This window comes from Enhydra lutris, unplaced genomic scaffold (genome assembly GCF_002288905.1).
Source record: "Enhydra lutris kenyoni isolate GAN:26980312 unplaced genomic scaffold, ASM228890v2 scaffoldscaffold2, whole genome shotgun sequence".
In the NCBI taxonomy this organism is placed as follows: Eukaryota; Metazoa; Chordata; class Mammalia; order Carnivora; family Mustelidae; genus Enhydra; species Enhydra lutris.
Genome location: NW_019154086.1, coordinates 15,594,772 through 15,620,971, shown reverse-complemented (window position 1 = coordinate 15,620,971; position 26,200 = coordinate 15,594,772). Strand labels below are relative to the sequence as shown.

The window sequence follows — 26,200 nt, the reverse complement described above, 5'->3', positions numbered from 1 at the left end:
AATTACAGATTGTTCTGTTGAAATTTTTAGATTTTAAGAAATAAGCTAATATTCAATGAAGTTTCAAATAAATATATGTTATACTGAAATAAACTGAAGTATTTGTACCACTTTATCTCAAGATTTCTGGAAAACTATGGCAATCAAGATAGTATGGTATTAGAATAAAGTTAAGCACACAGCTCAGTAGACAGAGTCTAGGGAAAAAATGAACTCTTACTCTACAATAAAAAGGGAAAAAACTATTTATTAGCAAGAAAACAATGAATCTAAAAATATTAAACAAAACAAAACAGATCTGAAAAAGTATACATTATGTGATTCCATTTATATCAAATTTTAGAAAGAAGCAAATGTGATAAATGGAGATGGAAATCAGATTAGTGATTGGTAATTTGACTCAAAGGAACAGAAGGAAACTTTTGGGGGTGATGGAAATATTCTGTACTTTGTCAGTGGTAGTGGATATATGGGCACATATATTTTTCAAAACGGTTGAAATGTACACTTAAGATCTAATAAATTTTATATTATGGAAACTACACCTCAGTAAGTTTATTTAAAATACAAAACAATGGGGAACCTTGGTGGCCCAGTCAGATAAGCGCCTGTCTTCAGCTCAGGTCATGATCCCAGGGTCCTGGAATCAACCCCGTATTGGGCTCCCTGCATAGCGGAGAGGCCTGCTTCCTCCTTCCGTCTGCTGCTCCCCTAGCTTGTGCTCATTCTCTCTCTCTCTCTCTCTGTCAAATAAATAAATAAAATATAAGATAAAATGAAAGTTTGTGAACCTTATTGTAACAACTAAATAGGATATTAAATTACATAAGCTCTTCCAAGATCTCCACGTTTTCTTAGTGATAGGAAAATTAAATATACATCTTCAGTGTCAATGAAGAAAGAGAGATCATGTGGTTTTTTTCCTCTACCACTATGACTTTCCTCAAAGCAATAAGTTTTTTGGAAAAAGTAACAGTATAAATTTATTTGGGCAATAATGCTATTATATACAGGTATATATATATATGTACATTACATATAAGCATTATAATGAACTATTTTGACATTTCTCCTCTGCTGGTTTTCTTTAGACTTAAAGTAAGCTGCAAGTGTGTCTCGTTGGTTTATTAACATGAATGTCTATTGACCAATAACTGAGTAGAAAATAATTTTATGTGAGTTCATTTCAGAGCCAAACAAAACTGCTTTATTTGCTCTGAATCCTAAGGTATATAACCCCCTCAACATTCAAGTGTTCTCTGAATGCTTGTAATTACTTCCAAATATAAACATATTCTGGTGACAGTTGATTTGATCTAAATTAGAGGGTTTTTTCCCATTCATTATATTTTATTATTTACTTGTATATATTTTTCTAATAAGAATGATAAATAAGTTTATCTTGCAATATTTATTTACTTAAAGATAAGCTTTACTGAGTAAACATCAGATGTCTAATTTTGAAATGGATGTAAAATATTAATTGGTTAATTTATTCCAACTCATATATACCTACCCATGCCTGGAGTTGCATATATAATTCAAGCTGAAAATAATTAAGACAGAACAAAGTTTATATGTTTTACAAAATAATATGTATGAAATACTAGAGAAATATGCTGATAATTTTAGGGTCTTTTTTTTGTGACACACAAAAATCGTGACACACAAGAACTTCATCTCAAGGAATGAAGAGTCCTGGGTATTCACAAAATTTTATGGGGTAGGATATCCATTAATACAATGACATTTATGCAGTGACATAATGATGAGAGGAAAGTGAATCCACAGATCAAGACTGTTGAAAGCAATCACATTTAAAGCATCTACCAGAGTTCTAAAGCTGCAATTACCCAGTGTACTAAATGTGTATTAGTGATTAAAGGACTGAGGATAATTGTTATTTGTATAAGTTTTAAGAACATATGCTAATAAAGGATCATTTATTCGTATACACAAGGCAAATACAATTTCTAAATTTTTCAATCTCTTATTAATCTGTAATATACTGTATATATTAGCCTTACAGATAGTTTTACAAAATTATTCAGAGGATGCCATTTGAATTACCGAACTTGCACTGCCTTCATTCACATAAATTGAAATGTACTAGTGCTCTCTTCCTCATCTGATATCCTTCCTTTGATGTCTTCATCATTTGAATAAAAGCACCAGACTTTGGCCTATTGGCTATTTATACAGAGTTTGCCACCTGGCACAAATTCCCACATCAATTTAAATGAAAATGAACAAAAATGAAAAGCAAAGCCTGGCAAATGACTGTTAGGCATTGTGAAGAACTCTGCCCTAGTCTTTTTGCCTAAAGTCTGAGGACTATCCTGATTTATAGTTTTAGGTCATGGGGATATAAGCTAGTATTTATCCTTGTGGCAGCTTTAAAATATACCTGTACTTTGAATGATAGAAACTTGGTACGTGTGTGTGGAGTGATTTTGTAGCATCCCATTTTTTATCTTGGTAAATTCTAGGTAAAAAATGCTTAGCTCTTTGGTTTGGTCTATGGATAATTGTCACTATTTGTCAATGGCACACAATAAATTGAGCCTCCATGAATGCATGGTCGGTCATCTGATTGTGAGTTGGGATTTAAATAATCTTTTTGACACCCAAGGGGATTCTCGGTTTACCAGATTCATTCTGGAGCCGCTCTGAGAATTCAGTCATCCATTCAGCAAGTGCTCATTGATCAGCAGTGTGGTAGGCCATGTGCAAGGGTCCAGGTATAGAAAAATGGAGAGAACTTGGTTCTCTGCTGTGAAAGAATTTAATCTAATTGTGGCTGTGTGCAGTCCAGGAGAAGAAGATATAATCCTTTCCAGACTCTAACCATGTAACCAGTTCTCTTGGAGCTGGGCTTGTTTCTATAAATAGGTGGGCATTGCAGGGGAAAGCTGCATAGTAGACATCAGATAGTCACAACTACCAAGCCACGGCCTGAACTTCAGATATGTCTTCTGAGTGGAATACGTAATATATATTGCCACACGTTTATTTTGAGGTTTAAATAATATATTCAAAATACTTACCCTACTGCATGTTATATGACAGTTAATTAGTAACTGTCATTATCACTACTAATATAGAAGAAATTAGCAAATGAACTTTTTTTTTTTTCTGAATATATATAAATTTTCCAGGAAAGAACATTTTCTTGAGCAACCCAACACATGGCCTCAGGTCTGGTAGCCCAAGCAGTTGTAAGAACTAGACTGAACTGGCCCTTGGTCTCCATGTCAGGAAGCCAAAGGCATCATAAAGAATGGGCAGAGCTACACCATGCCAGACAGAATATTTCCAACATCTCACTCCATGTCCACTAGCAGCTGATACTAGGGAAGAGGAAAAGAATCCAGGGAAATGAAATGTTAGCCAGGGAATTTGGTAAGAGTATTTGGGAGCAGGATCCTGGAGAAATTCCCTAAAGACCTAGAACATAACCAGTAGAGTAGAAGTTGCTAAGGGTACCAAGACAGGCCAACCAAAAGAAAAATACGATGACTTTTTTCTTATAGGTATGATCTATGGCTCTGGGGATGTGTCAACCTGTCCAAGATCACATAGCTGTGGGTTTCAGAGCCAGGATTCAAATTCAGCTCAAGCCTGTTGATAAACACTACCTGTAGTTTAAGAGAAAAAAAAAACTTCCTTTTTGTGAAACTAGAAGTAAAGTCAATGTATGAAGAGAGCTTAATAGAGAAACTTCTCATGGCCATGTCTGAAGAAGTACAAAGATAGGTGTTCACAGCCCTTAGGCACGCTTAGTATTATTTGTTCTTCAGCTGGGAGAAAAAAAATGATTTGGGGAGACATAAAGCTTAGAAGCAGTGTGACTTACTGTGGTGTAGTAAACTCTGCAGTCTGTCTGAATAAACACAGTTTCCTGTTAACAGCTGTGTGACTGAGTACAAGTTAGAAATTACTTACCCTCTCTGTGCTTCAGTCCACCCATCTTTAAAATAAGGATAGATAATAAAAGAACCTTCCTCATGGATTTGCTGTGAGGGATTACATGAGCTAATGTATATAGTCATGCTGAAAACTATCTGGCATAGAATAAATATTCAGTAAATGTTAACATTAGTATATATTTCCAGAAATTCAGGGACAAAGAAATGTATGCATAGACTGTTTTGTCACTGGTAATACTGAATGAAAATAAATTAGCCGATCATCTGCATTCTCTGCATGTTTACGAAGAGTTTCAAATGCTTCATCAAACAGTAGACTGGTGTTGTCTTTATCATAATATCTGCAAAGTGGGGTTATCCATCACAGTCCAACCCACTGAGTGATGGACAGCTCTGCTTAGATGCTGTTAGCTGCTTTGCCTTAACTCAACGTGGACAAACATGAACCCGTTTCTTCCCTCTACCCTTGCCAATTCTGTACTTTTTCACCCATGTGGAGTATAGCAATATACTTCTTATACAAGTTAGAAATCAGTAAAGTCACCTCGATTCTTCAAATTTCCTTCATGTCCTACTTAAAAAAAAAAATATTATCAGGGCTTACAACTTTAAACCATGACTTTAATCCTCGCCTTCCCCAGCTGTGCTTCTGTTCCACGGGTGCAGCTTTCCCTGGCTCTGGGCCTCCTTCATTCACACGTACTCTCTATGCTCCTGCCAGAACATTCTCCAGAAACAGTCTGACGAGGATGCTTCCCTGCTTTAAGTCTGTCAGTTCCCTACACACACACTCGTTACTCTTCCATGATTCTCTTCAGGACATCTTCAGGACAAATATCTGACGTCCTAAAAGCAGTCATACAAACACTTCCATCATCTAACCCTTTTGACTTTTCCAGCCTTAATACTCATCATTTCCTGCCTTATACCTTTTCATCAATCAGCAGTAACTGATCATAATCCTCATGCAAACCCATGCTGGTGTCACTTTTGTGTCTTTGCTACTGTTGTGTCCCTGTTTGTGAAGCACTTTCCCAGTGACGAAAACCAAATTAGGAAGCTTTCCTTAACCTAAATGCCTGATTAGGTATCCCTTCTCTATTTTCTCATAAAAATCCTGTTCATATATGTATCATTTCCCTGACTATAATATTAAATTTGCGATACCCTCTGAGGACACAGTTCATAACTAACTTCTCTTTGTATTCATTAGATCAATGGCCCACAACCAGCATCTGTTTGGAAATATGTAGAGCATTTTTGATTGTCATAATGGCTAAGGGGCACTATAGGTTGTAAATGGCCAGGGACAGAGATTCTACACTCTGCATCATGGGGAACAATCCCATAAGAGGAAGAGCTGTCTTGACAAAATATCAAAAATATCTCCTATAAGAAATTCTGCATTCGGCTATACACATCATGAAGGCATTTTATCTCTAGACTCAAAACACCTGGGTCTCACCACAGATCTGCTAAACCAGATGTTACGCATGTATGTATTTGAACAGTTTCCCAAGTAACTCTGGTATACCGTCCTTTTTTTTTTTTCTTTTTAGCAAACAGTTTTATTGGGCTATAATTATACATACAGTGTACACATGTATACCTACTGTTTAAAAGTCACTAATACAGCCCCATGTTTTTTGTTTTGTTTTTTTCTTTTACCTTGGCCAATAGGAAGCTCAAATTTAATGTCCAAGAAGACTACTATTTCTGTCTTTCTCTTAGAAGATGTGTTTATTCCTCATGTCCCATTGGAATTTCTTCTTCTTCTTCTTCTTCTTTTTTTAAGAATTTCTTCTGTTAAGTTTCCAGGATGTATTTTGAATATGCTAAATAATAAAAATAATTTCAATGAATTTTATTAGGATGTGCATGAGTAAGGTTGTACATTGGGCTGCCTCTCAGAGTTTTACCAAGAGAAATGGAGTGACTTCATTTTCTATGCTTCATGGAGGAAGCTGCTACCTTCTATAACTGACAGGTTGGCTGATATTCTTGGGAGGAGCAGGAGCAGATGACTTAGAATGGCTGTGTGGGCCTTGAATAATCCCCCAGCCAGGGTTCCATAAAAGGCTACAGAAGGGCTCTAGGGCAAGGGTTGGCAAACTTTGGCCATGGGCCAAATCCATCTCACATCCTATGTTTGCAAATAAAGTTTTATTGGAATACAGTCACTGGCCCTGTATTCCAGTATTCTCTATGGCTCCTTTTGTGCTACTGCATCAGAGCAAAGTAGTTACAACAACCATATGACATGCAAAGCCTAAAATATTTACTATTTGGCCCTCATAGAAAACATTTGCTGACTTCTGTTCTAAAGCAATGATTCCAGCAAAAAGCCAACAGAAAATTAAGTGTTCAATGTAGTAGTCCTTTTTATTTAACCATGTTAGTGTATCAAAACAAATGATCAGCTGCAACCACCAGAATAAAATTCCAAAATAAAATATAGTTTTGTTTCCAAGAATGTATTTTAAGCTGCAATTTTCACCATGGACTGCTAAAAACTTCCTCATGTTGTTTATGAACCACTTTATAGAGCAGCATTTATGAATGAGCAATTGGATCCTAAGCAAAAGTGATTTATCTGGCAAAATTGCTTTTTCTGTTTGTCTAATTTGGAGAGTATGCCTTTATCACATTCTCCCCAATGTTTAGTCATTTTTGTTGCATTTTAGTTATAATTTTCTTGCGGTATTACTCACTAACCATGGGTGATTCACATTAAATTTGTCTGATACTTGATCCACTTGTGGATTTGATTTTGTTGTATTCCTGTCAGTGGCGCATACTTATAACAGTGTAGGTTGGGTAACTTGTCTTGCAGCAAACTCATGTATACATTTTCCATTTTACCTAAAAATATTATTTTAATTTCTCTTATGTAAAAAAATCTAGCATTGTTACATCTGGATTCTGAAAATGTAATGCCTGTGAACACATTGTCTCCCTTTGAAAAAGTGGCTCGAAATAATTGCACATAATTTTTGCTAATTCTTGTGTCCCAGACCCTTACAACAATGTCTAACATATAGCATCCCTCAAATAGATACCTGCTGAATGATAGCTGAATTAATGAATAATGCATTTCCATTTCATAACTTCTACAAATAAGGCATGAGGGAAGAAAGCAACAAAATACTCATATCCAACCACTGAATTTTCCACATTCTCTTGTTGAGCTTTACACAGTTGTTGTTTTTTGTTTATTTGTTTGTTTTGTTTTGTTTGTTTTTTTACACTGGTCTTTAATGTAATTGTTGTCTATTCAAAATAAACTTGTGGTTGTAGGGGACAAGATGGACCACAATGACATGAAGATTATTTTGAATTAAAAAGCAATCAAAACCCAGCAGATTCAGGAAAATCTTTTTAGCTCCACCACAGCTGCCTGAAAAGAATTTAGCTAGAGGACGTGCTCCAGGAGGAGAGCTATCACCACAGATGACTGTATTATACCATAAACTACGTATGGTAGACAGGGAGGAACTAGCAAGGGCTATCTGATCAAACTCCTGTATTTCCCATTATTTCTGAAGGGCCAGCAAACATTTGTTTACCAAACATTTACTCTTTTATATTGTCTTGTGAATTGCATTTCAACCTTTTGAAGTCACAGATCACTGCCCAATTCACCTTAGTTCAGAAAGACATACATACCTCATTTTGCCTATCTTTGGAATTTCCATCTGTATGGAATCCGGGTATATACAAAATTAAATTTTATTTTCTTCTGTTAATCTGTGTCATGTCAATTTGATTCTTAGTCCAGCTGGAAGGACCATGAAGGGGGCAGGAAGTTCTTCCTCCCCTACATGGTAAAAGTTCTTTGGTTGACCTTATGGAGCAATGGGCTAGATGGACTTGGAAGCTTATTTTGTTATCTTGTTAGTATTAATTCTTAGACATGATATTCCTGAGCAGATGTTTTCATTAGTTTTACTGCTTCCAAGCTCTGATTGTTGCACCTTAGTTATGACTTCGTGGAGAATGCAGATTACTCTTCCTGAACTTGATAAAATTCAATCAACAGACTTCTAATAATGCATAATTTTCTTTGATTATAAAAGCAAGTATCTCACAAAAGGAGCAAAAAGAAAAGAAATTCTTAGTGTTCTTTGTGAGCTTCCCATTTCTGGGATTTGTATTGTCCAATTTTAAGTTTTTTTTTTTTGTTTTTTTTTTTTTTTAACAGAGAGAGATCATAAGACAGAGAGGCAGGCAGAGACAGAGAGAGAGAGGGAAGCAGGCTCCCTGTCAAGCAGAGAGCCCGATGTGGGGCTCGATCCCAGGACCCTGAGATCATGACCTGAGCTGAAGGCAGCGACTTAACCCGCTGAGCCACCCAGGCGCCCCCAATTTTAAGTTTTAAAAGCTGTAGAATTTTCAAATCTCTCTGCCCCACCCCCCAGCCCAGCATTTCTATTTCATACTGGGTTTATTTAAATCAGGATAAAGCTGAATCATTTGAATTTAACTGGGAAACAGTTTTAGGACTTAAAAGATCAACTTTCATTTATATGAAAAGTGTGGGATACCTTATATCTTAATGAGGTGCAAATCACTGTTTATTCTTGTCCTTTTGTTAAATCTTTGTGTTTCCCTTAAATTACCTTTGGGGCTGTATTTTGGAACATTTTTAAGTGCAAGTAAATTTGTATTATTATATATTTATTTATTGGGGTTACGTTTTAAGTCAATCCTCTCAAAGTTATGACTGCCAAGTCTGTGGAACAGCTTGGATACCACTTTGAAAACGCATGCAGCTGTCTCTCTCCTTTACATTCTTAACTCACTATTCATTCCAATTTCTCTATTACATATTTCTGATTCACTGAATATGAAAACTCATACTGAAGCACATTTCATTAGCTGTGATTTAGTCTATTGATATAATGAGGATGGGTGAAGAAGAGAAAAAAGGAAAAAATAATTACTTAAATACAGGATTTTGGCAGAATTGATAACTACTGATGTACGTACCAGAAAGAATGTGAATGATGAAGTTCTACAGGACCAAAATAATCCCCTCTTTGTTAAGTGGAGAATGGCGTCTAGCTGTAAATGATGACACCACTTGCAGTGATGTTCACTGTGGATTACTCAATAATGGGGATGCTTTCGCAATTTGAGGATCTGAGGCTTTTCGCTTTGAATTTAAATTGAGGCGAAATACAGGAAAGATGAGCAGATACGGTAAATCCAGTTGCCCTTCCAGTGGGGGACACTGTAAATTGACTAGACCTACTCTTGTGACTTGCCAGCTGTTAGCCAGGGGCGTGAGGGATAGTTCAATTTCCTTTAAGAAGATAAAGTATATAACGAATGTGATCATAAGGATGCAGTAAGCAGTAATTAATCTTAAGAGAAGCAAGAAATATTTTTTTTAATTTTTTAATGTAGGTAATTATTTAGACACTCTGAGCTATTCAATTTATAATTCTTCTTTAAGGTTTTTTGTGTCTTTTTTTTTTTTTTCCTCCCTGCTAAGCCTAAGTTTTTAATTACTACAATATCCAAAGAAGTATAGTTTGGACCATATAATATCTTGGGAATTAAGTAATACTTAAAGGAGAGAGAAGTAAATTAATGATTTTTTAAGTGAATAGTGGACAAGAATGAATCAAAGGCAAACATTGTTTTATTGACCTATGTTTTTCAGTGGATTAAATTTTAGGCTATTTTTATCTGTACACCTTAATTAATGATAGCCTAGCTGCGGCTTAAGGGATTTTAGAATAGTAATTATGATTCAGTAGCCACACTTCAGAGTAGAAAACTTTTTCAGTAAGTTTTTCTTACTATTTGGAGTATGTAATATTTAATATATACGTCCTTTAAGGAAATGCAAATAGTATGTAAATTTATCCCCATATATAGGCTAACTTAATGAAACATACACTGAAGAAAGATAAAGATATATTTTTTAATGTATTTCATATGCTGTATTACTAAAACTACTTGTACTTTAACATGAAAATTTCTAATACACTATGTTATAAAATGGCATGTAGCACAGGGATTTTGTAAATACTGAGGCAGTAGGTTTGGTACTTAAATTTTACCCACAAATGTTAATGAATCAATCAATCAACCAGTCACTCAATCTCTGCACACACATATATATGTGTGTACATATAAAAGTGTGTGTATATACATATACATTTATATGTATATGTATATACACACATGTGTACAACGTGCATCTTTTTACATTGTGTAGATCCAGCTGCAAAGTAGAAGTCAAGATATGGGCAAATAATAAATGGTAGTTCTTAGTTTTTGAGGATAAAACCTAGTCACCAATAAGTAGGTTGCATAACAATCATATAATTTTTAAAGTTGCTGGAACTAGCTTCTTACTTTAAAAAACTTTCGATATTTGCATGGTATGAATGCGGAAAGTACCATCAACAAATCCTCACCGGGTTTTTCTGCTTGCTTGCTTGCTTGCTTTCTTTCTTTCTTTCTTTCTTCATTTTTTGTTTTGTTTTTCTGCTTTCTAACCCCTAAAATGTATACCAACATCTGACCTAAGTCTCCTTATCAGATAATCTCACATTATATACTATTGTTTTCCATTTAAGATTTTATGTAGAAATAGGGTTATAGTGATTTTTCTTAAGCTGCCCCACACAATATTTCCAGCACAATGATTTAGCCTCCATTCCCATTTTTAAGTTTTCTTTAGAGCTCATATGACTGAAGAAGCTAGGTAATAACAATGATTCTAATAGATATTTTTCACTGATAAGACATGAAAAACATTTCTGTGAAAAATGTCACAGTTCTGAAGTGGTGTGGTTTTTCAATAATTTGATTTTATGATTTATCTATTGCATTGATTCACTGTACTCCATTCTAGATGTTAGTTACAAAGCCAGTAGGACAGCAGTGGAAAGCAGCTGGGGTTTAGTATGGGGCTTTTCATTCTGTTCCTGAAATGGTTGTAAAACTATGTTAGTAATCCAAAGGAAGCCTTGGTGGCTAGCTTCTCCGGATAGGAATTATTTGTCTACATTAAGATCAGAAAAAGATCAGAGATAGATGTGCACAACGAAATTCACAGGACAATTTTCTCATTTTATTTTACCTTTAATACTTTTAAGAATGAATATTCACTATGAGTTCAATGAAGAAAAAATACCACTATTTGTCCAGGTTGGGGGGCGAAGGGGAAGTGAGAGAGAAATAGGCTGCTTCCTGTGAGTTATCATCGCCTGTCTGCTTCCTTTCACATCAGTGTCAGTCACAAAATCAGGAGTCATGAGCTTTTTGATTTACAGAAATGAACTTGTTAGTGAGTAATCACCTTTTCTTCAACCGTGCAGATAGAGAAGAAAATGACTCTCCTTTATATTCCATTATCTCCTATCCAGAGAGGTTACAAACATATGAAGTATGCCCTAATGTTTATGACTTAAATACTTAAAAATCACAGCCCTTATTAAAGTCTGGTATGACTCCCCTCTTCGCAAATTTGACTTTTGTAATTGAGACAAAATGGCACATGCCTGTACTAATTTCTATATTAATTTGGCATTGTTTCTGCCCATTGTTCGCTTTATTAAAGGCCCTTCCCCTTGGCAACCTCCTCTTTAGTTTCCAGGGGAAGCCGGTGTTCATTGCTACTCACAGGGTGTGCTGAGCAGCTGTAGGACCAGATGCTCCACTGGCTGGATACTTTGTTTGATTTGAGTCTAGGGACATGGTCAGGCTGCTTACGAAATATTTAATTGATCCAGATGCCACAGTTTTCAACTTGCTGTCAGTTGTGATGAATTTGTTTCATACTTAATATTTGCAGATATTTCATGGTGCAAATACTTCTTCAGATCCATACATTAGGGGTGCCTGGGTGGCTCATTTGGTTGAGCCTCTGACTCTTGATTTTGGCTCAGGTCGTGATGTCAGGTTGTGAGTTAGAGCCCTGTATCCATATCATGAGTGTGGAGTCAGTTTAAGATTTTCACCCTCCTTCTCCCTCTGCCCCTTACCTTACCTCTAAAAAATAAAATAAATAAAATAAAAAAAATACATGCTTTTCTTTTCTGTTGTTTTGCATTTCATTATTTTCTGCTTCTAAATTAAATGATTCCCTCTTTCTAAATAATTTTGTTTCTTTTTCTAGTTTATTACAAGGAAAACCAAGTATTAAGTATATATATATATGTGAACTATAGAAAGGTTAAGTTTTTAACAGAATAGAAGTTCCGTTGTATCACGAAAGTTTCATTGCTATGTATTCTACTTTTCATTGTGCTCCAGATGCTTTTCACTTATTCTGTGATCTCTAGTTATTAGGGAATAAATTAATTTTGTTCATGGTTTTATTCATTTCTAATTGATTAGATTATGGTAACTATGTCACCAATACGAATATAGCTTTTAGAATTTTTGAAAGATTTTCTTGGCGGCAAAGTTCATGTAAAATGATTTGCGGGTATGCATGAGCTCTGTGAAAAATGTTAAGTTCATAAAATTCATTATTTAATTATTTGATTCCTGTACATCTTATATTTTTGGCTTTAGAATTTGTCCAATTCTAAAAGAAGTATATCCCCCATATAAGTCTATTTTTAGAATTTCATCTTGCATTCTCAATATATTTTTAGTTTGCCATTATGCTGTTTATTACACTCGTATTTGTGGAATATCCTTTATCTATTTTGCTGATTTTATTTTTTCATTCCATAAGGCATATCTTTAATCTTTATTGCTTTTAATTTCAGATATTTTATGTGAATGTCCCTCTTCTAAATTTTTTTATTTGCCAAGTGCCTGTTTGCTTATCATTTCCTTCAATCATTATTATTTCGTTTCAAAAAGCTTCTTGTAAAAAACATATTGCCAAGATTTTGTTTCTTTTCAGACATCTCTGATTTTAATGGGATGATTCATCTGTTGTTGTTTTTTTCAGCATAAAAATTTATATGCTTTATTTTTCTTAATTGTACATAATGTTTATTATTTTTCCCCTATTTCCTGATTTGATATGTTCATCCGGCTTTGTTACACTCATACTTTTTGATCTATCCTCCTAAGCATGTTTGAGATCTAATAAAAGCGCACTGCAGGAATAATTATGATGATGGCACTGTCTTACATATGCCTGTTTAAAAGTCTTATCATTTCATTTATCTCATCTTATTAATTTGACCTTAGCAAGGCAAATACTATTAGAGGAGTGGATTTAGATAAAACTTGTGTCCAGTGCTAGGGTGACTTCTATTAATTCCCTGACAGATGGACATTTCTCCTGCGTAAATCTATCTCCTGCAGAAGTATTCATTCTTATTTCATTGTTTGGCATCTTCTGTTCTTACAAAAGTCCAGAACAGGGTAGAGATACTCTCTAGGACAATTCTAGAATCATTGTTCCTTAATCCAACTTCATATCCAAAGAATACTCTTTCTGAAGATGAAGGAGCCGTTCCATTTTGAACCTTCTGGGCTTAGTTGTGTCAGGACCCTGTGATCTCAAACTGAATCCTGATATAAAACAACTGAAAACACAAAGAGAGGGGAGCCTGGGATAATTTGATCGCTCTTTGTCCAATAGTATACTCTTCATTCATGTTTAGTTTATTTTTCCATTTTTCCTATTAGCTTAAAACCAGTTTTTCCATCTTCATTAACACAAGCTATCTAACCACAGAAAAGTTACAATACCTCACTGAGCCACAGTTTTCAGAAGTTTTCTGAAGTTGAAAAAACAAAAACCAGATACAAATAAGAAAAATAGTAAGTGTAATCTTAAAAATCTCCCAGGGTGGTCTGACAATTAAATGATGTTAGTCAAGGGGTGCCTGGGTGGCTCAGTGGGTTGGGCCGCTGCCTTCGGCTCGGGTCGTGATCTCAGGGTCCTGGGATCAGGCCCCGAGTCGGGCTCTCTGCTCAGCGGGGAGCCTGCTTCCTCCTCTCTCTCTGCCTGCCTCTCTGCCTGCTTGTGATCTCTGTCAAATAAATAAAATCTTTAAAAAATTAAAAAAAAATGATGTTAGTCAAGCATTTAGGAAAGTCTTTTTTTTTTTCTTTTTAATACTAACCCAAGTAAAAAATTTACAGTGAAGAATAATGGTCCTTTTATATCTTTTAAAATTAAAAAAGGAGAAGTTCAAGGATATAATTTATGGTGCAGCCCTAGTAAATGTATGTATGGTATACATATGGAAGTTGTGAATAATAAAGATATCTGGGATATTCTTAAACCCTTAAGTGTCTTGAAACATATATATGAGATATGCAATCAACTGTGAACATTAGAAAATATAATAGAAATTGCAAAAGATTTATATATAAATTTACACTTATATATAAAATACAGATTTTATATATAAATTGTATTTCCCCTCAATATAATAGAATTGCAAAAGATTTGGAAGCATTTTTTTCTTTGTCTATGAGCAATTCAATTATTTTGTTTCTGAAATAAATTAAGTAAAGCTTATTGAGTCTGATCAGCCTTTGTTTCCAGGGAATTGCAGTTCAATTTCATTTTTAATTAGAATTGAACATTTTGGATTTCTTAGCACTGGTAAGCAAGACCCAGCAATATAATATATGTACTTAATTTGTATTAAGTTTCTGAAATTTAGTGTTGAGAGTGAACAATATGTCTGGTTAATATTTAAACATCTCACAATGCTCTGTTGTAGAAGTTTCCATTTGTAAAAGCTGCTGTTCTGTAACAAATTACTTTCACTTTCAAATAAACCTGTTATCACAACATGAGCAAAACTTATTCAATTAAAAGAGAAAACAAAGTAATTATTTACTCCCATTTGAGGTGCACAACAGCTTTTAAACATTCTAGAAATGCCTAGGTAAGGTAGATATTGGCTAAAAATCATTTTGCTTAATATTACTGCTTTAATAAAGTATATAGGTATATTCCTATGGGATAGACATTTCTATATAGGAAACCATTCTCTCACAGAAAAGGAGTCTTATTCTGATGAACCTGCATGGAAAGGAGCCATGGACCATAAAATCAGTTATGCTAATGTTTTCTGCTTTTTCAGTTCTTCACACCTCTGTGTGTGTGTGTGTGTGCGTGTGTGTGTGTGTTGTGTATTCCATGGTAGTCTAATGCTGCTCATCACACTGGGGCTAGTTGAGAACTATACATGCAAGTTATCATTTTCCTTCATTTCTGTGCACTCAGGCATTAAACTGGATATTTTCTCTGTCCAGAGTTTTGTCTTAATATAGTCCTAGGGGCTGGGAGAAGTTTGCAGTCACCTGGGACATAGTACATTGAAAAAATACTTTGAACTAAATTCCTAGGCATCTGCAATAAAAAATATAGCAGGTAGACTTAACAGTTCATATAGTTTTCAAAAGGTAACTCAGAGTCAGAATGGACCTTTGCTATCTTAGCTACTTAAAAAAATATCTAAAATCTGAATGAAAATGTACATATAGGTAATTTTTTTTTCATCCAAAGGGCATAGTGATTCTCAAGAAAATCAGAAGCCTTTCTGGGCCAGGGAAAAGGAAACTCTGTGACCTCCAATGTGTTCATGCTATAAAAAGGCCCTGTCGGGTTTTGCCGGACAGAATTGCAAAGACAACTCAAGATCTATTAACTGCATGGACAAGAGACATACACTCTGCCCATTGCTTGGCAACTATAAATCCTCCTAATTAGTGCCATTAGAGAAAATAATATGGAATTTTTTTTTCTATTCTTATTGAATTCTCTGCAAGACCTATGCATCACATTTGCTCTCTAGAGGAAAAAAAAAGTTGCAAATAATCCACGCCCCTGTATACATAATGCTTTCGCGTGCCTGGGAGTAAGACAGTCCTTCGGCTATTCATTTCTGGCAACTTGTCCTATGCCTGATTGAAATCTCAGGTTTTACATAATTAAATAAGTTAATTTCAGGAGGGGTTGAGAAATTCTGTCTCAGTGGAGTAGACTGCCTTTTTTTTTAAATGGGGAAAATCAATAAGAAGGTAACAAAAATAATGTTTTCTTGATTAGTAAGGAAAATGTAATAATCATTATCATAATTTTAAAAGATATAAAATAACATTTCAAGTAATAGCATTATAACAATTAATAGAAACTAAAGCAGTTTGGGGAAAAATGTATGCCTGGGAGGATCTTAGAATTTTTTTTTTTCACGTTTTCTCTAACATATAACAAAAAGCAAACAGATCAGTAATAAGTGAAAGATAATAGAAGAGTAGATTTAAGTCATATGAATATTTACTTTTGGAAATAAACCTATGAAATTTCATCATTTTTATATCAAGAAACATTTTTTTCAAGATAAGTAATTTTCGGAATTTTTGCTTTCTTAATAGCATTCCCTATCCCAGAAGAATGCAGAGAAATTATACTCTTTCAATTATCAACCTGGTGCTCTTCCTTGTTTTCCTTCTCATCATCAAAACAAAACCACCTCACCCATGAAAGTCCTTCAGACATACCACCTCCTTTGAATCTGCCAGTCATTTTGTGTGACTGACGGGGCAAATGTCATCTCTTTTTATGGATGAGAAAATTGAACTGCATAGCTTTTCAGTGGCAAGCCCAGCATTCCTTGCCTAATGGCCGGACCAGTTCAAGACCTCTTACTCTCAGTTCAGTGGGTTTTCATCTGCCATGTTACTTGCAAGCCAAGCTACAGCAAAACAACTCCATAAACTCAGATGTATTTCTAACAACTTAGAACATTATCTAACACTTACAAGTAGTCCATGATTTGAAGTTTTTCTATGGTGAAATTTTTAAAGTAATTCCAAATATGCTCTTTTATGTTACTCATTCGATTTTTCCTCACATATTTTCTCCATATCCACCCAGCTTGGAGAAGATATATATATACCTCATATCTATATCTATATCTTATCTATCTACACATATATAGTGTATATCAGGTAAAAAATTAAAAACACTACAGAGATGACTTTATTTTTTTAATGTTCATATGATGATCCATAATACTATAAATTAAGAAAACATTGAATATCAAATATATAGCTAGGTTTTTTTTCCTTCTTGTGTATAAAATTAGGAGCTCTATTTAGTATTTCTGTTAAATAACTAATTTTGTAGGCAGTAGAAATAGAAATTTTGTATGTTGATTCTTTAATGCAGTGAAACTCAGAAAATTATTTATGTCAATAAACCTAAACAATAACAAATTTCTGTGATATCTTTAGAGATATATAATTCTTATTTCTTATCCATGGTTTTCTCCCTATTGTGGCTTTTGTTAAATATGTTCTTAAGTTAGAAGCATACATTAAAAATTATTATTATTTGTTCCTTTTGAACATGATTTGTTTGGTAGAGCAACAGCATGCCTCTAGGTGGAAAAGAAGTATCTGCAGTTATTAATATCAGCAATTTATTTACTAATAGCAATTGTATATTTCTCCTCAATATTGACTATAAGTAATGAAATCATGTTAGAGAAATGAATGTGTATTCAATTCATGAATCTCCTTGATAGAGGAAAAGACCCCAGGCCACTGTGTTTCCTTCCCCAGTCTCGAATCCCTCTCCCTGAAAATAAGATGGTTTAGGTTAATACTTGCTTACCCCCACTCTATCATTGTATTCTCACCCTGGAATCTAGAATAATGGACCCATGTAACATAGGTGGATCCATCAGTGATAGGAAAGATAAGAAATGTAGAAATAAAATACATCATTCTCTTCAATATTTTGAAGCTACAGTTGGAAAAATGACACCATAATTAAATTTTTTTAAAGATAAGGCTTCTGCTATGCAGGAAACATTACAAAGTTAATAAAATAACAATATGCATTTAAAAAATTGAAAGAAATTTGCAAAGTTACTTTTTTTCATGATTTGGAAGTGGTACAGTTTAATAGGAAAAGCATAACTAAATAAATTACTCTGAATATGCTGTTAACTACATGGCATGATCTAGTCATACTTATTTCATGATTACTTCACTTATGAAATGAGAATAATTGCACAGACAACAATGAGACATTAGTTAAAGTGAAATAAAAATGTTATACATGAGGATACATTACAAAGTAGATCTTCCTTCCCTTCCCTTCTTCCTTCCTTCCTTCCTTCCTACACTCTTCCTTCCTTCCCTCCTTCTTGAAGTGTAATGACAAGAGTTGAGGTTTCTTTTTAGAACTTCAGCAGCAACCTTTACTTTCTGCATAGCTTCCAGTTTTTTCTTCACAAAAGCAGAAGGTCATTGCTTCTTATTAATCTCACTAGAATTATTTAAATAACTTTTGATACATTAAGTAAAACAATTTGAAATCTAAGTAGAGGTGTTCAGTGAAATCAAAAAAGAATGCTGTGATTATGTCTTGGATATACTCAGTCTGATTACAGTGAATATTCCTCACCATAATCTTTTTTTTTTTTTCTTTAACAAAGAAAAGTGGGTTTATTTCTGAAACATAACAAAGCAAACAGGAATCTTACTAATCTCTTTAACGGTATACTCACAATACAATACATAATTAAAGGGCAAAACAACAAACCTATAAACAGGGAAAACAATCTCAAAAAGGAAGAATAACATAAAATTTAAGCCCTCAAGTCAAAATATCTGCTTAAAGAATGATCACATATTATGTGTCCAATATGTTTATTTTTCATATATGCCAGAGTCATGTCGTTTACATGAATAAGAAAAAATGAAATAAATAAATATTCATTTCATTAATATGAAATATTAGGTTCATGTTTTTTTTTAAGTTTATTTTTATTTTTCTGTTACCATAGCCATGAATCCTTAACGCTTTCTGTTATAATGCGTATTAATCCCCTGACAGTACTTTGTAAAAATCCAGGTCTTTTTAGCAATCTAAATAAACAGGCATATAATTCACACAGTATTGATTCCGATATCCTCTCAGAAAGCAAATCACAGCAAGAGAATCTGATGTGTTTTATAAATTCACCCTTTAGCCATTCTATTTATCTTTGTAAAGGATAGATACATAAATGGAAGGAAAGCTCTGCTTTAGCAGAAAGATTGCCAAACTTGAAATTGGAAAATTCTAGTTTGATCCCTGGAATTACCACTTAGTTGTTCTGACTGTGGATCAGCTTTTTAACCTTTCTGAATCACGACTTCAACAACTACATAGTGGGAATTGAAATGACATACCAGATATTCTGAATGAAATTCCACTAATAACTTTGGGGACAGTATCTAGCTCACAGTAGATGTGCAACTAGTACTTCACAATTTAATTTCAAAAAGACTCAGAAGACTTAGATTCTGATCGCAATTATTTTCCGGAGTCTTTGTATAAAGTCTGGCACCTTATGTGAATATGCGAGTTTGCTAGAGCTGCCGTAACAAAATACCACAGACTAGGTAGTTTCAAGAGGGATTTATTTTCTTACAGTTTGAAGGACTGAAAATTGAATATCAAGGTATTGACAAGTTTGGTTTATCCTAAGGTCTTTCTTCTTGGCCTGTCAATTGCTTCCTTTTTGCTCAGTCCTCATATCCCTTTTCTCTATGTACACACATTTCTGATGTCTATCTCTCTTCTTCTTAAGGACACTAGTCATACTGGATTACAGTCCATCAGTATGACCTCATTTAACCTTATTTACTTTAAAGGCTCTATTTCCAAATACACTCACATTCTGAGGTACTGAAGGTTAGGACGTAAACTTGTGAATCTTAGGGGAACAAAATTCAGCCCATAACAGTAGACCTTAATTTTATTTGTAAAATTAAGTCCCTCTTATATATTTCCTCTTTTTATATTTACTCTTGTTTTCCACATGAAGACTCAGAGAGCTTTTCTAGCTATGGAGACCAGAGAAATGGTTCTAGTGCTCAGCCAATATTTTGAAGAAGTTAAAAAACAGAATCACAAGCTTCTTTTTTTAAAAATTATCTTAGAAATATTCTTTTAAGATTTTTAAATTTATTTATCTGACAGAGAGAGAAAGAAATCATAAGAAGGCAGAAAGACAGGCAGAGAGAGAGAGAGGGAGAAGCAGACTCCCTGCTGAGCAGAGAGCCCGATGCAGGGCTCCATCCCAGGACCCTGAGATCATGACCTGAGCCAAAGGCAGAGGCTTAACCCACTGAGCCACCCAGGTGCCCCAAAATCACAAGCTTCTACCTTTGGTTCTTAAAATCAGGTGGTAGTTGAGGGATTCCACACATTGTAACCAGTGAAAAATAAAAAGAGCAAGGCTGGTGTTCAGTGGGTTCTAAAGGATGAACTGACAACTTAGGAACATCTATAGATGGATTAAAGTCTAGCTGTAGAATTCATGGTGAAGACACTGGAGAAGTGGATTGTCTAATTCATAGCAGCACCCTCCTTCTGGAATAGAGAAAACATTTTGATTGAAAAGAATAGAAGTCAATAAGGGAAGAAGTTACATGACAAATACCAGAACAGGGTCCTTTCTCTTTCATGATTCCTGGCTTTGACCTCCTATGAATGATTTTTTTTTTTTCCCTGAATGTATGAATACCATGCCCCCACCCCAATACTGCCAGTCTTCAGGCAATGGGAATATAAACCTATGTTGGACCATTTTTAGGTATCAGACTACTTATTCCCTGAATGAGTAGTTTTCAGGGAACTTTGAATTTTGTAAGATCTGCTCAGTAAGACCGCTATATCCTGCCCATGGATTTCTAGTATTATTTATTTCAGAGGCAATTATTTGGCAACTGTTAGGACCTAACTGTATACACTATACACGAGGAGAAATGTATTAATATGGTTCATGGCAAGAAATATGGGATCAGTCATCTTGAAGTTAGCCAAAGACCTTTTATCTGCATGACCCTGTCAACCAAGACAAACTCACATGTTCAAATCCCAGTGCCTTAGTCTCCACTGCTCCTTATCTCTAACTCTTAGATAACAAAACATAAAATGAAATAAAAATCAAAACAAATTCTGTTTTAATTATGCATTTTTATAGAAGTCTAAGGAGAAAGCAACACATTTAATTGAGTATGTGTATTTATTTTAATTTCAGAGACAGGTTGGATTAATATTTACATTCATATTCCAACAGACATATATACAAAATGCCACAAACAAAATGTATTGCATGTTTTCCAAGCCAGTGGGTGTGAAATATAGAACGAAATAACATTCATGTAATACATTTGTCCCTATATGCATTATGTATTCATTCATTCATTGAAACATACACTAATTTACTCATTAACTCAACAATAGAGAAATCATTTTGTGCCAGGTGCTATGCTAGGCACTGGGGATATAAAATAAAGCAATAGCATTCCTGTCTTCAAGCAGATCATAGCCTACGCTACTAAAAATACCCATCAAATCCTTATGAATTTCTAGAGATAAAAAATACAATAAAATTTTACTTTAAGGACTATAATTGCTTCGAATGGTGGAGCCATGACCTAGCTTGAAGGGAATTGACTGACTCTGTATATAGAAATAGGAAAGTGTTCCAGGATGACCATTGACCGTTTCTCAGTTTCTAGTCCAGGACCTACCTCAGGCATCGCAGGTGTGTTGAGATCTTAGCTCCCACGAATACTTAAGCAAGGTTCATGTTGGCTCGGCACTTAGTCATCTTAGAGCTAAATAAAAGAGTCAAAGCTATGTGAGTATGACACATTCTATTTTCATGGAAACATGCTCCTATGGCACTTTGTGTAAATTAGGAAATTGTGCACTTGCGGGGCGGTACAGCCTAATGGGTCAGTATAGTATACTAGCCAGTGGCTGCGGTTTGCTGTACATGACCTTATAACACTGGAGCTCAATACCGTTTGCTTGACTCATTTTTTTATGTCTGTGTTCCAGTTTCTAACTGGCTCTATTATGTCAAACACTGTTTTAGTTTACAAGGTGGAAAGCATGATAAAGAATCCCAAACTCATTATACATATACTTGAGAAAGAGAAGCAAAGGATAATCAACGTAGTATTAGGAAATCTTAGCCTTACATTTGCCCTCTCTTTTCAAGAATTGGACCCCTAGTATAATCATCATCCTGGGCTAAAACAATCTAAAGCAATGAAAGGTGCTGGGCGGGGCTAACAATTTTCACCTGTGCTCCCAGGAACAGTCAAAAGCAGACAACCTGATGACAGGTGCCTTCATCCTTTTCATATGGACTTGCCATATGAAATGCAATTTGAATTTGAATGCATTTGAAGAATATGATCTCACCAGAATAGTAGCTCCTTTGAGTATTTTAGGCAACCACTACGTCACTGTGTTCAAAATGCAATGCTAACAATGCAGAGGAACTTTTTTTTTTTTTAAATCTGATTTAATATAGGCCTTTTCCTCAATTGCTAACTTCAGTGGAAATCCAGCAATAGATAATTTCTAAAATTAGGTCACCAAATTAAGCCACTTATTTAAGAGCTCTATGGCAGCAAACAAGGGACTAGAACTAGATTTGATAAAATTGGAGAAGTTTATACCTTAGGTCCAACCATTGCAGGCAGAGGATTAGAAGAGGGGATAAAAATCACATATAGGGCTATCTCTGCAGGGTTGTAGGGAATTAATCAACTCTGGCAGAAGATACCATACTGTTAAACTGCTTTGCCTCATTATAAGCTGTCATGTATAGAAAAATATCATGATCTATATTGATTATAAAAGCAATCACAGTGTATTACCAAACATAATAGAAGAATCAAAATATGCAACTGTAGCATTTTATTTTTCATTATGATAAATTCTAAGTCATGAGATTTCATAAATTTTCAATAGTCAAATAGTTAATTACTGGCTTTCTTGTGTCCATGGCAGACATCTCTCATAGAACCATTTTCCACTTTTCACTGACCCTGAACTTGGCCTCAAAACGCTTCCCCAGGCAGTCACTCATTGCCAGTTAATTGATGTTAACACTTAAGATGAAAACTATTCATCATTCCACTGGTTAAATGAACCTCCTGAGAGCAGAGCAGGTTAGGTTATCTCCATATGCCAATGCCAGCATATTACCTGCACAAAATTGATGCTCAATATATAGTTGTGAATGATTAAGTACCCCAGAAATCATAAAAATTTTCACTAGCAGGTAATTCTCAAAAAAAAAAAAAAATGCAAGTGGCCAAAGTTAAAAACAAAAATAAATTTAACTTCACTTGTAAATTTAAAAAATGGACAAATAATTTTTAGCTAGATTGGCAAATATTTCTTAAAAAATAATATTCAATGCTGGTGATAGAGGAAACAAGTACTCAGATATACGACTGGTAAGAATGTAACTTGTTATAGTTTTTCTAGAGGGAAAATAGTTTATCAAAAATCATAAAAGTAGCAATACTTTCACCTAGAAATTCTACCTGTGGAAATATACTTTATGAAAAAATATATTTTGTCCCATCATTTAGCTATAAAGAAGTTTGTTGAAGTATGATATAAAAAATTCAAAATTTATAAAACCAATGGCCAAGGATTGGTCAAATAACATTTGATAGCCTTTCTATATATTTTTTTGTTTCAAATTTTTATTTAAATTTTAGTTAGCATGTAGTGTAATATTGGTCTCAGGAGTAGCATTTAGTGATTCGTCGCTTATATGCAATGCCCAGTGTTCATCACAATTAAGTGCCCTCCTTGATCTCCTTCACCCATCTAGCCCATCAGCCACCCACCTCCCTCCCTCAGCCCCCAGTTTGTTCTCTATATTTGAGTCTCTTATGGTTTACTTCCCTCTCTCTGCTTTTTTCCTTCTGATATATTCAGCTGTTTTGTTTCTAAATTCCACATGAGTGAAATCGTATGGTATTTGTCTTTCTCTGCCTAATTATTTCACTTGGCATAATACCCTGTAGCTCCATCTACATCATTGCAAATGGCATGATTTCAGCCTTTCTATATTTTATTATTATATTATTTATAACATTCACGTATGTATAGTATACAGCTATTAATGTTGTATAGAAGTGTACTTATCAACATGGAAGATATTTAGTATGTGCTTTTAAGTGGAAAAAATAGATTGCAAAATTTATGGTGTGTGGTCTTATTTTATAAGTATACGTGTAAATAAAAGGGTTTAGAAACTCCAACATATTAACATTTGCTATTTCTTGACAGATAGGTTACTAGGACTATTGCTATTATTATTATTATTATATTTTGGCTGTATCTTTTTTCTCTAATGATCACAAGTCACTTTAATAATTTTAAAAAGTAATTTTAATATTTAAAAACTCCTTTCTAGAATTGTTCATATTTTTCTTGATTTATTCTTCTATAGTAAGCAGAACATTCGAAATCATTCCATTGGTCATTCTTTATAAAAGTAGTAATTTCAGCATCTAAACAATAGAAGCCCTCCCTAAGGACTTCAGTGTGAGCTTTTGGAGAGACAGTCTTAAATGTGGCCCTCTTATTGACATATTCTTTGTTCTTTTTTCCTTTTCTCATTCTTCCCCTCTCCCTAAATCCTCCTCTCTTTTCATTAAAACACTGATGAGAAAATCCTAATTCAACAGGAGTCAATTGTTCTTTGCTTAGGTTCACAAGGTTATTTTTTCTGATTAATAATTAAATAGACCTTATTTAATATAACATATTAATTAAATAATACATACTCGTCCATTAGTCAAAAATTGGAAAGTACAGAATATTTTTAAAAGAGTTGAAAAAAATGCCTTTAATGTGGTGTACTTACATCAAGTATTTTTTTATTATTCTGCACATTACTTCTCTTATGTAAAAACCATATTATATGTACAATTATATGTTTTATTTTTCCAATAGAACTGCATCCCGGGACACCTGGGTGGCTCAGTGGGTTGAGCATCTGGCTGTTGATTTCAGCTCAGGTTATGCTCTCAGGTCTTGGGCTGGAGCCCTACATCAGGCTTTGCGCTTAGCAGGGAATCTGCTGGAGCTACTCTCCCACTCGCTTTGCCCCTCCCTACCACATGCACATGCACTGTCTCTTACTCTCTCTCAAATAAATAAATAAATAAATAAATAAATCTTTAAAACAACAACAAAAAGTGCATCCTAAGTATTTTCTCAGAATTCTCTCTCTGTGTTTTTTTTAAAGAGTAGGTACTGTGCCAAACCAGCATCTTTCTCATTTGTTCCTTCATTTAACAATACTGGTGAATGACTACTATGTGCCTGTTAAGAGCAAATGTACATTGTAGAGAAGATAAGGGTGGTTCGCTCCTCGGGGAGGGGCTCAGCTAGGCCCACAGCTGCTGCCTTGCTTAGGTCACTGTAAAACTTAATAAATAAGTAAAGCAGTTACTGGGAAGTGAAATATAGGTGTCAACTACAGTCACACAAGGGACAGCAACCGCCTACACTTAGTATGATTCCTAGTTATAGTCTCCATTATTGCCCTCCCCCATGTTCCCTTAGGGCTTTTCCTCTCTCATTGGAAACACATGGTTTACCAAATTATGATCATTGTTTTTCACACCAGGTAAGTCACACTAAGATATATAAGCACTTTATCCCAACAATTAATTTACCAAGTTAAAACAGAAACAACATGAAATGGCAAGTTCATCTGCCCCATCATACTTATATATTGTGTACATACTGAAGAACAGAGAGGCATCTGCATTAGATATGTCTCAAGTGAAGTAATCAGGAACTGTTCTCAAAATCTTTCATGACAAAGACAGAGCCGGAACTGACCATTCAGAAGGAGGCCCCTGGGTTCTTTCCATCCCTCAGCTGCTATATCTGAGAGGTATGACTGGAATATCCTGGGCACAGACTAGAGTGTCTAGGACAGGGGGCCTTCGGGACAGCGGCTATTTGCCAAATGGTGTGAAATATTTCAACATATTAGCAACTAGTATGACAGACTTAGCCCTCTAGGAAATAATCTCAGAATATTGTAGGTGACTTCTGCTTTAAGGGAAAGACATTATAGCAGCCAGAAAAATTCTTTTACAGCAGAATTTTGTCTTTCGTAGATCCTTTGTTAATCTCATGAAAGTGAGACTCCAGATCTACTTAGATAATTAAAAATGAGGGAGGGAGAAATTCCATGTGCAGACAACTAAAATCAAACATAGATATTATAGGAATGCGGCTACAATAATGTTGAGACAGAGGAAAAAAAGGAAGAGCCAGTGGAATAACTCTGTGACTGGGCTTGATAATTGGGAAATCTGAAATGCCTAATCATTTCAAAAGAAAAACCCAGAAAAGAGAGTCATCTTATTTTATTTTAATTTTGGGGGGGAGTCATTTTACTTAGTTATGAAATGGCAGTACTTTCAATGTATATATGATAATATTTTTAATATTAAGTTAATATTTAAACTATTAA

The 26,200-nt window shown here is 34.6% G+C and overlaps 1 protein-coding gene across 2 annotated transcripts in view; it reads left to right on the top strand.

Moving 5' to 3' along the window:
• LOC111148153 (N-acetylated alpha-linked acidic dipeptidase like 2) overlaps positions 1-26,200 on the top strand; it is a 1,315,835-nt gene that overhangs the window by 815,620 nt on the left and 474,015 nt on the right. The gene's annotated exons all lie outside the window — the stretch shown is intronic.